General features: G+C 38.4%; 1 protein-coding gene across 2 annotated transcripts in view; it reads right to left on the bottom strand.

Moving 5' to 3' along the window:
- plxna1a (plexin A1a) overlaps nt 1-10765 on the bottom strand; it is a 209837-nt gene that overhangs the window by 62824 nt on the left and 136248 nt on the right. The window lies entirely within an intron of this gene.

A 10765-nucleotide genomic window follows, 5' to 3' on the forward strand; every position in this document is an offset into this window, starting at 1 on the left:
AAAATACATACTGAGTGAGTGAACCAGTCTTTGTCATAGACACTTGTTTGTTCACATCAGTTCTGAGGTGATTTATCCATTGTCACTTTCAGTATTACTACAAAAATCACGCAAAATGGTATGCAATGTGATTGTTTCCAAAGAAAGAAAATGCACTAGACCATACATCGTATTTGTTATCTTTCAAAATGACGAAAAGAATTTTAAATTATCTGTCAATGTTTATAAAATGTAGCACAACAAAAACGTTAAAGCGAAGATCAACAAGTACGGTGAGCACAGGACCGGTTTTTGTTCACAATGCACATAAATCAGTTTTCTTTCTTTTTAAAAATCTGATCTTTATGACTTTACCCGTCTGTCATGCTGCAAGTGATGAAATCAGGTCCGTTTGTTCTGACAGTGCAGTCAATATCCGGTATATCCACATCGGTTGCTGCAGTACTGATTTAAGTGTCAGCGCGACAGCGAGAGTCTTACTTCTACTATAACTGAGTAGCTGTCACTTTGGAAAGCAAGGACGGAAAACTGAAAATTGCCTTTGCTCACGTCCATCATGACATCTCTCCATGATGAACTCCCGAAGAGCGACAACATAAGCATCGGAGGGATTACAGCATTATTGACACATTCATGCAAACACCGCCTCTTAAACCACTCATGTTCACTCATTCACCATTTAATAGACTAATAATGTCGCATCTGAACATAGACTAATGTTTAAACGTTTGGGGTTGGTGTGTTTTTTTTAAATAAATGTTTTTGGAAAGATGTCTTTTATGCTCACCAAGACTGCATATATTTGATCAAAAATACACAAAAAACAGAAATATTATTACAATTTAAAATAATTGTTTTCTATTTTAATATATTTTAAAATGTAATTTATTCCTTCGATGGCAAAGCTGAATTTTCAGCATCATTTCAGCATCATTACTTCAGTGTCACATGATCCTTCAGAAATAATTCTAATACGCTGATTTGCTGCTCAAGAAACATTATGAATGTTGAAAACTGTTGTGCTGCTTAATATTTTTGTGTAAACCATGATAATTTTTTTTCAAGGATTCTTTGATGAATAGAACGTATTAAAAAAACAGCATTTATTTGAAATAGAAAACAAAGATGTAGAAATAGAAATCTTTTGTAATAATATAAATGTCTTTACTGTCACTTTTGATCATTTGAATGCATTCTTGCAAAATAAAAGTATTTCTATGTAAAAAAAAAAAAAAAACTGACCCCAAACTTTTGAACGGAAGTGCAATTGAAACTGAAATGTATAGCTAAAAAACATATTTTAATCAGATTTTAAATCCCATATGAATGTGATCAGATTTAATGTGGCTGGTTCAGATTACAAACAACTAGTAAACCGATTTGCCGATTTGGTTTTAATCTGATTTCAAACTATATAAATAAATGTGAACAGTTTTTAAAAATAAGAATTGCCGTGGTTAGTTACAAACATCTAAACAGAATTGAGTCGGAAACGGCAAAATATAAATAAATAAATCAGATGTTTGCTGCCTGTCTGAACAAAGCCAAAGAGTCAGTTGATGACTCTTTGAAAGGCACAAGGTCAAGGGTAAACCGCTAAACACCCTCAAGTCACAAGGCCTTTCTTTTGACAACTAATCATTGGCAGCTTCTCTCAAAGCTCCAATTTGATCAAACACATCCTCCACGCAGACCGCAGATGACCTCCACGCTTACAAACACACATTCTTCCCTAAGCAGACATGTGAACCCTCACACTCCTCCTGCCTACGTCTCCTCACCAGCGTCCCAGCTCCATTAAACTTTAAAGAGCTCCAGCTGTCCTCCCACACATACGTTGTCTTTACAACGGTCGTCGCTGTTCTCCGAGGGCCGTCCGAAAACACAGCTATGATTTATTCATATCATCATTAACATGCCTTTGACATTACACTACGCTCTCACCTCAGTCAAACAATCGGCATATTCGATGCTAATCGTTGTGGTAACATCATGCGACTGAGGTCACGAGACTTTTGGTGACCACAAAATGGTTGGAAACAACTAAATGGTGCATTGTTCTTTACAAAAAGGTCACACGCAGCATTTATGGAAAAGGTGGAGGAAAACAACGGCCTCTGTTTGGTGAGAGAGGGCAGCGTGAGAGGAGCTCGGGGAGGAGCTCGCCGTCTACTTGAGACTGGATGAATAATAACGCTCATTATTCAGCCCGTGGTCATCATGGAGACATGGCGGAGAGTAATTAATTGCTTGTGCAAGTGTGAGTTCCCATGAGGCCGACGGAGGCCTCCAACACAAGGTGAGGAGAAACACGCACATGACCCAATTAAGAATAACCATGATCCGGCAACTTATTCCATACGCGCCAAACCTCACATACTCGCATACGCGGTCTTTAAAAAAAAAAGCCCCTCAGGTGCTGAGCTGACATGGCAGGTGTTGATAAATGTCAATGTCTCCTAGACTGTGACTTACTCTATACATTCTTGTCTTTGTGATCACTACGCCCACACCATGCCATGGTTATGATGTGTTTTCGGAATAAAAAAATGTGCTAAAAATCTCAAAATAAAATATGCTGGTCGCATTTCACCTCAGAAAAAGAGAATGAATGAATTTAAACCTGTAACCTATAAATATTCTGCACAGTGACATTTTCATGACAATTACATACATTCTCCCCCAAGTCTCATTACCATAATGCGCCTGGACATTTTATTTAAAAAAATTTAAAAAATTCATTATATTCTTATTGATGATATGACTCCATGTGGCGCTGCTCAGACCAAGCAGGGAGATTTTCTGCTTGCAATCAGGGGCGGAATTGAAAACAGAGCCGTCAAGTCGGACACTTTTGCTGTGTTTGCGTAGTTTATCACAGACGAAGTGGATTAGATGCAATTTTCTGACGTTTTCAATAAAGTGGGTCTATATATTTTGTATCAGTGTTTATTTTATTTTATTTTTTATAAGCATGGAACAATTTAACATTATGGTTACATGAAAAGAGATTTACTGTTATAAAAACATATTTGTGACAGTCAAGACGATCTGCTGAAGTTCATCAGAATGGGGAAGAAAGGTGATTTTAAGTGACTTTGAACATGGCATGGTTGTTAGTGCTGGACAGGCTGAACTGAGTTTTTCAGAAACTGCTGATCTACTGGGATTTTCACACACAACCATCTCTAGGGTTTACAGAGAAGGTTCAAAAAAGAGAAAATATCCAGTGAGCAGCAGTTCTGTGGGCGAAAATGTCTCGTTGATGCCAGAGTTCAGAGGAGAATGACCTGAGCTGATAGAAAGGCAACAGTAACTCAAATAAGCATTCGTTACAACCGAGGTGTGCAGAAGCGCATCTCTGAACGCACAACACGTCGAACCTTGAAGCAGAAGAGCAACAGCAGCAGAAGACACACCGGGCGCCACTCAGATAAGAACAGGAAACTGAGGTTACAATTCACAAAGACTCACCAAAAATTGGACAATAAAGGATTGGAAAAATGTCGCCTGGTCTGATAAGTCTTGATTTCTGCTGCGACATTCAGATGGTAGGGTCAGAATTTGACGTAAACAACATGAAAGCATGGCTCCATCCTGCCTTGTATGAACGGTTCAGGCTGCTGGTGGTGTAATGGTGTGGAGGATATTTTCTTGGCACACTTTGGGTACCAATTGAGCATCGTTTAAACTCCACATCCTACCTGACTATTGTTGCTGACCATGTCCATCGCTTTATGACCACAGTGTACCCATCTTCTGATGGCTACTAGCAGCAGGATAATGCACCGTATCACAAAGCTCAAATCATCTCAAACTGGGTTGAACATGACAATGAGTTCACTATTCTCAAATGACCTCCTCGGTCACCAGATCTCAATCCAATAGAGCACTTTTAGTATGTGATGGAATGGAGATTCACATCATAGATATGCAGCCGAAAAACCGCTTTCAAGCTGATTTTTCCTTTTCATTTTGATGTAATATATGACCAGGATGAACACAATAAGTGTCAAGTGATAAAAGTTTGCTTCAAGTAAATCTGATTGTTCTTTACATGACAGAACATTTTATCAATCACTTTCATGCAATTTCAGCAGCATCTTTTTTTAAGGCATTTTGCCATCTTGTCATCTTTGTAAACTGCAAGAGGAAAAAAAATCCCACCCCAAAAAGTAATTCAAATAAAAAAATTGCTCGTACAAGAGTGAAAGTCAAACAACTTTGCAGAAGACAGACTGGAACTACGCACTGACCTTAAAAGAGAATAAGAAAGCATTAAACTAACTTCTGAACATGATAAAAGACCACAAGAACTCCACTTAGTATGACTCCAGTTATAGTACCTGAAAGGTGTAAGCAGTTGTGCATGTACAAAAGTCTGAGAATAGAGTAACATATGAGTTGTATAGGTCCTCTTTCTTTCCCTCTCCACCTGCATGCCCAAAATGCATAATTACCCTCACAGGGGAAAATGAATGGAGGCCAGAAATAGAGACACACACTGGGCATCTCCCCAGCCTGCGCCCGTCCTCTGCTGGCAAGCCCATTGATCAGGGGGATGGAGGGAAGGAGGGAGCGTACGGATGCGTGCGGGTGAGGCAGGAGATTCCGGGTCCGTGGGGCTGGAAAGTGCCGATGTTAACAAAACAGACCAGCTGCTGGAATGTGAGGAGGGAGGGAAGAAAAAACGCCGCCTTTTGTGTGGGTCAGTCTTATATAATTAGTCATTTTGATAGCATACCTGTGCGCCTGGGTAAAAATAACACATCAGCACATCGGGAGGGGTTTTGAACACACACGAGCGCACACACACACACACACACATACATACAGAAATCTTACACAAACCCATGCAACATTCAATCAACTATTTTGGTCCTATAGTACGGCATGTCATTGTTAATTGTCAATAAAGTCTAAAAGGCAGTTATAAAATATTTTTTTGTATATTACTCTTTATGCCAAAAGGTTATTCATAAGGAGAAATGTCTTATTGATTGCAAAATACTTTTTATGTTTAAGAAATTGCACAGATTGTGTGGAACAAGTTAAGTATGTAAATGTAATACTTATTGTTAGTGGTTTGTTGAAATCACTAATTCCAAGTACTAGTGATACTTGACAAATTTTGAAGAAGAAGAAAAAAAGAAGCTGTCATTATGTATTTGTGGCTCATTATGCAGAGTTGTTTTATTGGTGCAACTGCTGTGTCGGTTTTTTTGCGACGAGAGTCATTTTGTCAAGTGCTGTAGCTCTTGAATTCAGCTCTGAGCTCGTGGTGAATCTTCTTCCTAGCAGGAGCTCGGCTCCACAGGAGCGTGTGACACACTCTTAACCCCGCTGTGGGAAGCAACTGAGACTCCTCCAGCTATTCACCTCTCCCTCTCGCCCCAACATACGAAAGCTGCTTCCCGCTCCCTTCCTCAAAAATGATGACCCTTCTCCTCCTGAGCTCATTTTCCCTCCTTCCTTCCTATCTTTTTTTTTTCCTCCCTCAAAGTGTTTGGGGAGGAACTGGTGTGTTGAGTCTGAAGCAAAGCTTCTCTCTGCTGCACGGCTGCAATTCATCATCATGTTATCTATGACGGCTTTTAATTGGATCCTATCAAACTCTCCCGATAGTCCTCATTTTGCTGTAGACGGCATAGAGGAGATTCTGGATGAGATTTTTCTTCCCTTTCCCCCCTCTATTCCTTTCCATCATTGTGTTTTCTCTGTCAGTCTCTCGTTCTCTCTCTCCGGTCATTTATCTGAGCTGAAGGTAATGTTGTAAAGCAGAGTCTGATACCATCAGCCTGTTCTGTTCATCTCCTGGGTCCTGAGCTGTGGCGCTCAGAGAGAGGGCTCTGTAGAGGAGAGCGACTTTAGGTCTCTTGTCTTGTCTTTTATACACCCATCTTCACTCCTTCATTTGATTTCCTCTTTTTTACATCTTTTCCACCAAACTTGTGCTGGTGCCAGAGCACAATCTGTGAGCCGTCTTGCGTTTACACTGACTTGACTGACTACACATCCCTCCCACAAGCATGCATATTGGTCTTTGTTTATGAGTCTTAAAGGGTTAGCCAAAAAACATCATGTTACCATTTTTTAACCCTCATGTCATTTCAAACCTGTATGACTGTATGATCTTCTGTAGAATGCAAAAGAGAGTTTCAACTGTTTTTTTTTCAATGAAAGTCAATGGGGTCCAAAACAATATATTGAATGGACAAAAAAAAAAAAAAAAATTCAATTCAAGGTGAGTAAATGATGACAATATTTAACATTTTCACACCAACAAATCGCAAATTAAAACTTTTTTTAATACAGGATTTAATAATCTCGGATAATATTAATTTATAAATATAGTCTTTCCTGTTCATTTATTTTCTATCACAATTCATTTATATGAGCATTAGTCCAAGATTAAGAAATGCAGTAAAAGTATTGTTCATTGTTAGTTCCTGTTAGGCATTGTGTTAACTAATGTTAACATATAAAACATTATTATTGTTACTTAATTTTTATCTGCATCTTAGTATTTCCATCCAGTATTTCTATCCCAAAATAAAAATAAAAATATCATTGCGATTCATCAGGATATCATATTTGTATCTGCATCCGTTTCAATTCCTCTCATGCATTTGGCATCACTTTTTTCCAGTACTGCATCTCTTCAGACACACACTTTGAGAAAATGCACGGCTATCTGAATACATCTGCAGACAACTGGATATAAGAACAAACCAAACAGAGTTTGAAAATCAGATAATAAGTTCTTCCTCCCTCAGTATCAACCTGCTAATGTCACTGATGTTCTTCCTTCTCAGCACATCTCATCCTAAGCTGTATATCCTTTGTTTACTCAATCGATTGAGTCAGGACTGCCCGCTTCCCTCAGCGTCCCAACACTCCGTCGTGCTTTATTAACCCGTCTCTCCATTGTCTTAAGCAGAGAGACAAAGGATCGAATTGATCAATCTCAGGCAAACACAATCAGCTCCCCCTCCCTAATCATACAACGCCAGCCATCTGCCCAGTGTGAGCCTGGGATTCCACCTGCCAGCTGTTGCCTCCAATCTACCTGGCATGAGATTGACTTCGAACGACCAGCGCTGAGGAACGCTGCTTGCAATATTATTCTGTAAGTCACGATAAAAGTGACCAATTAATTACACATCCAGCGCTTATCTTGTACATCCCTTTTTATGCCATTTCTGTGATGCATTCTGCATTGTTGTTGCCAGTTCTGTCGAATCTGTCACCATGATAATATGATCTACAGTAGATAGCTAGCATAGCTGAGGTTTTGTCAAATTTGCACACAAAATCACTTGAAAGCATCAGTAACTAAGAATGTAAAATAGTGAACAAATATTTTGTAAATAAAACTAACATTTGAACCAAATATGGTGTTATGGTAGCAATATGCAATTTTTTTTATATTATTATTATTATTTTCATTTAAATTCAAATTGGTTTTGGCAAGAGTGTATCCCTGCAACATACAGTGATCCCAAATATTATTATTAAGTCTTAAAAAATCCCTGAATGTCAATGGATTGGAAAATAATATTGAAGAAAGGCAGTACAACCACATTATTTTATGCAAAAAATTTCCCAAAAATGTGTTTTCAGTTATAAAACAATAGTGTTCAACAATCATTTGACACTTAGAGGCTATCAATCTTGAACCTGAAAATTACTTAATGGACTGACAAAAAAAATTAAAAATAAAATCACCATTTCGTTAAAATTACTTTTAAAAATGGCTCAATAAGTAAATACAGTTCAAAGAAAAACTCTTGAACAATTTTGTTATCTAATGTATTGACATTCAGATAGTTCTAAGTGTGTCTTCAATGTTCAAACTCTTTTTGAAGTAATTTAAAGTAGCAACTCAGAACTTTAAAGTTAGCAAAAAGTAACCAGATTATTGTTGTTACAACACTGCCGCTGGGACCTTAAAATGGTATTTCTCAGAAACAGCAGTGTTATGGCAAAGCAAACAGTTCAAATCCCTTTGAATTTCAACAAAACTGTTAGTCAGAGTTATAATTAATCATTCAGATGGGGAAATTTTCTGTGGACTGAATGAAAAGAACTGCAGGGGCTTTTGGTGGGTGATTCATATCCGACCTGCCGTCTGGCACCTCAGCCAAACCGTTTTAATACAGAAGTACTTGGAATTTTCCGGGACCGATTCAGACCGAAGCCTATTGACGAACAGTCATTTAATATGTAAGGAGTGACTCTGTGAATGTCTAAAACAATAGTGACTCTTGATCTATGCCAAAGCCTGTCATTCTAAACATGCTCCTACTTCTGGTAATGGAACTCTCACGCAGGGCTCACAGCACTCATGCTAAAATCACTGCAAGCTAAGTAACTGATAATTGCTGGCATTTAATGGTGTAATTGCAGTGGGATCTTAACACGGCTGTAATTGCGGCTCTCATTAGGAGTGACAGGCTGTCTGGATACCCAGCAGAACAGAACCAGTCCCGGCGTGGTTCCGTCACAGGCGTAAACCGTAGATGACCAAAGCAAAGTAAGGGACCTAATCTTAGAGTTTCAGCTGAGATAGAGATGACCTACAGTTAACACATCATAGAATCATTCTGATTTTGAGAAGTATTTCATAAATTAACATGTTACTTTTAGTATTTTAACCACAACATATGAGTTTCAAATAAGTTAGAACAACTTTCTAATTGATTCTTTGGAGAACAAAAGGGAACATTTTTAAGACTTCTCTTTTCCATGCAATTATGGGGGCTTAAAAAGCACCATAAAAGTGGTTCAAAGGATTTCAAATGCTCCATATTAAGTTTTCTGAAGTCATGTGAGGAACAGAGGAAAGAAAAAAAAAAAAAAACTGCTGTAACTCTAATCATGTTTACAAGAGACGTGGCAATGTCCAACTGAATCAATGCATGAATGAATCATTGTTTGAGTTGGATCTTATCAATGAATCAGTTTCACTGAAGCATTCTGATTTGGCTCTCGAGGTCAACTTAATGATTCAATCATCTGGTTACAGTGAAAACCAACAAAAATTTCAGTCTTATCATTCCACAAAGCTATCTTCAGAAGACATAGGCCTATAGCAAAGGATTCATATGGACCACTTTATCAGTCACTTTATGAAACTCAAAAGCTCCAGTTCCCATTCAACGTAAATGCATGGAAATGAGTGACAAGCACACCCTACGGAAATTCTCATTTTGTGTTCCAGAGTGAAAAGAATGACCTGAGGGCTAGTAAATAATGACAGTTTTTAATTGTAAGTGAGCTAAACATTTGAGAATCTCATTCAGAAATGCACCTGTAACGCTTTCACCCTTCCTTGCAAAATTCGAAGAGAACAGGTCGCTTATCAGCCGAGAGTTTTTGGCTCTCGTTGACTGTTAAAGTTAACATCACTCTGGCTGATGCCTCCAGCTGGCGGAGACAGAGGAATAGCTTCTCGTCAGCGACGCGCCAATCGCTGTTGATTTGAAACGGCTGCGACAGCAAACAGTCGATAAAGTCTTTAGCGAGACAGCTCTGTGCAAACTCTTAGCCATGTAATTAGCTCCCCCTCAGTAACACCGGGAATCTCAACACAAAAGAGAAAGAGGCTGCGTCCTATAACGGCCATCAATAAGGCATGGTGAGGAGTGTCACGGTGCCATCAAATACCCAAGCTTCCCCTCTCTGCCACTAATGACTGCCTTTGCAAAGCAGTCTGTTAAAACGATAACAAGTGGCACGTGTTTCATCAGGCCCTAATGGTCCACCAGTGCCTGCCCAGTGCCTGATGGGATTTTTGACAGGCAGACAAAATGTTGACAGGCCAGAAGGTAATGAGGGGGAAGGCTTGTGTCAGCAGTGCTGTAAGAAAATGGCCAGCTATTTGGACTAGCGTTTCTCCACCAATAATGACTTTTAAACAACTCGCAGAGATGTGAGGATTTAAGCGAGTCACGGCTTGTCAGAATGACTTTCGGTCCATTTGCCTGCGGTGCAGGTCCACTGGCCTGTGTGAGCATAAAATACACACAACACTTTCTACAGTAAGTTTGGCTAGAAATTCTTTCCAATGGAAAGAAATATCCCCAATGGGATCCCATTAGCATCTCAATTGTTTCTCCTAGACAGCAATGCAATCAAATGAAGAGTAAATTAAAGCGGTTAAATTAAAGTCTCCTATGCCAGTACTCATATGTGTCTCTTTTCCTAAATGCTGCAAGTAAAAGTAAAAGTCAGAAATTTTAATATGAACTCAAACATTTATCTTCAAATTCATTATTATTCAGAACATAATAATTATATGATATATCTACCCATCTACCTACCCATCCATCCATCCATCCACCATCTGAATTCTATGTTGTGTGACAAAAGATAAATGTTTGAGTTCATATTGAGATTGAATTGAATTCTATGATATAATATAATTCAATGTTGAGTGAATTTTAGGAAAAATGTTTAAAGGATAAAAAGTTTGGGGTCAAAACTGTTGCTGCTTAATATTTTAGTAGTTGCTTAATGTTTTTATGACAATTCTTTTTATGAATAAAAAAGGTTAAACAATAGCATTTATTTGAAATAAAAACTTTTGTAACATTAAACATGTCTTTATTGTTTATCATTTGTGACCCTGGACCACAAAACACATGGGTCACATGGGTCCATTTTTTGAAATTGAGATTTATACATCACCTGAAAGCTGAATAAATAACCTTCCCGTTGATGTATGGTTTGTTAGGACAATATTTGGTCAAGATACAACATT

The sequence above is a fragment of the Leuciscus leuciscus genome (genome assembly GCF_965113295.1).
Source record: "Leuciscus leuciscus genome assembly, chromosome: 18".
NCBI lineage: Eukaryota > Metazoa > Chordata > Actinopteri > Cypriniformes > Leuciscidae > Leuciscus > Leuciscus leuciscus.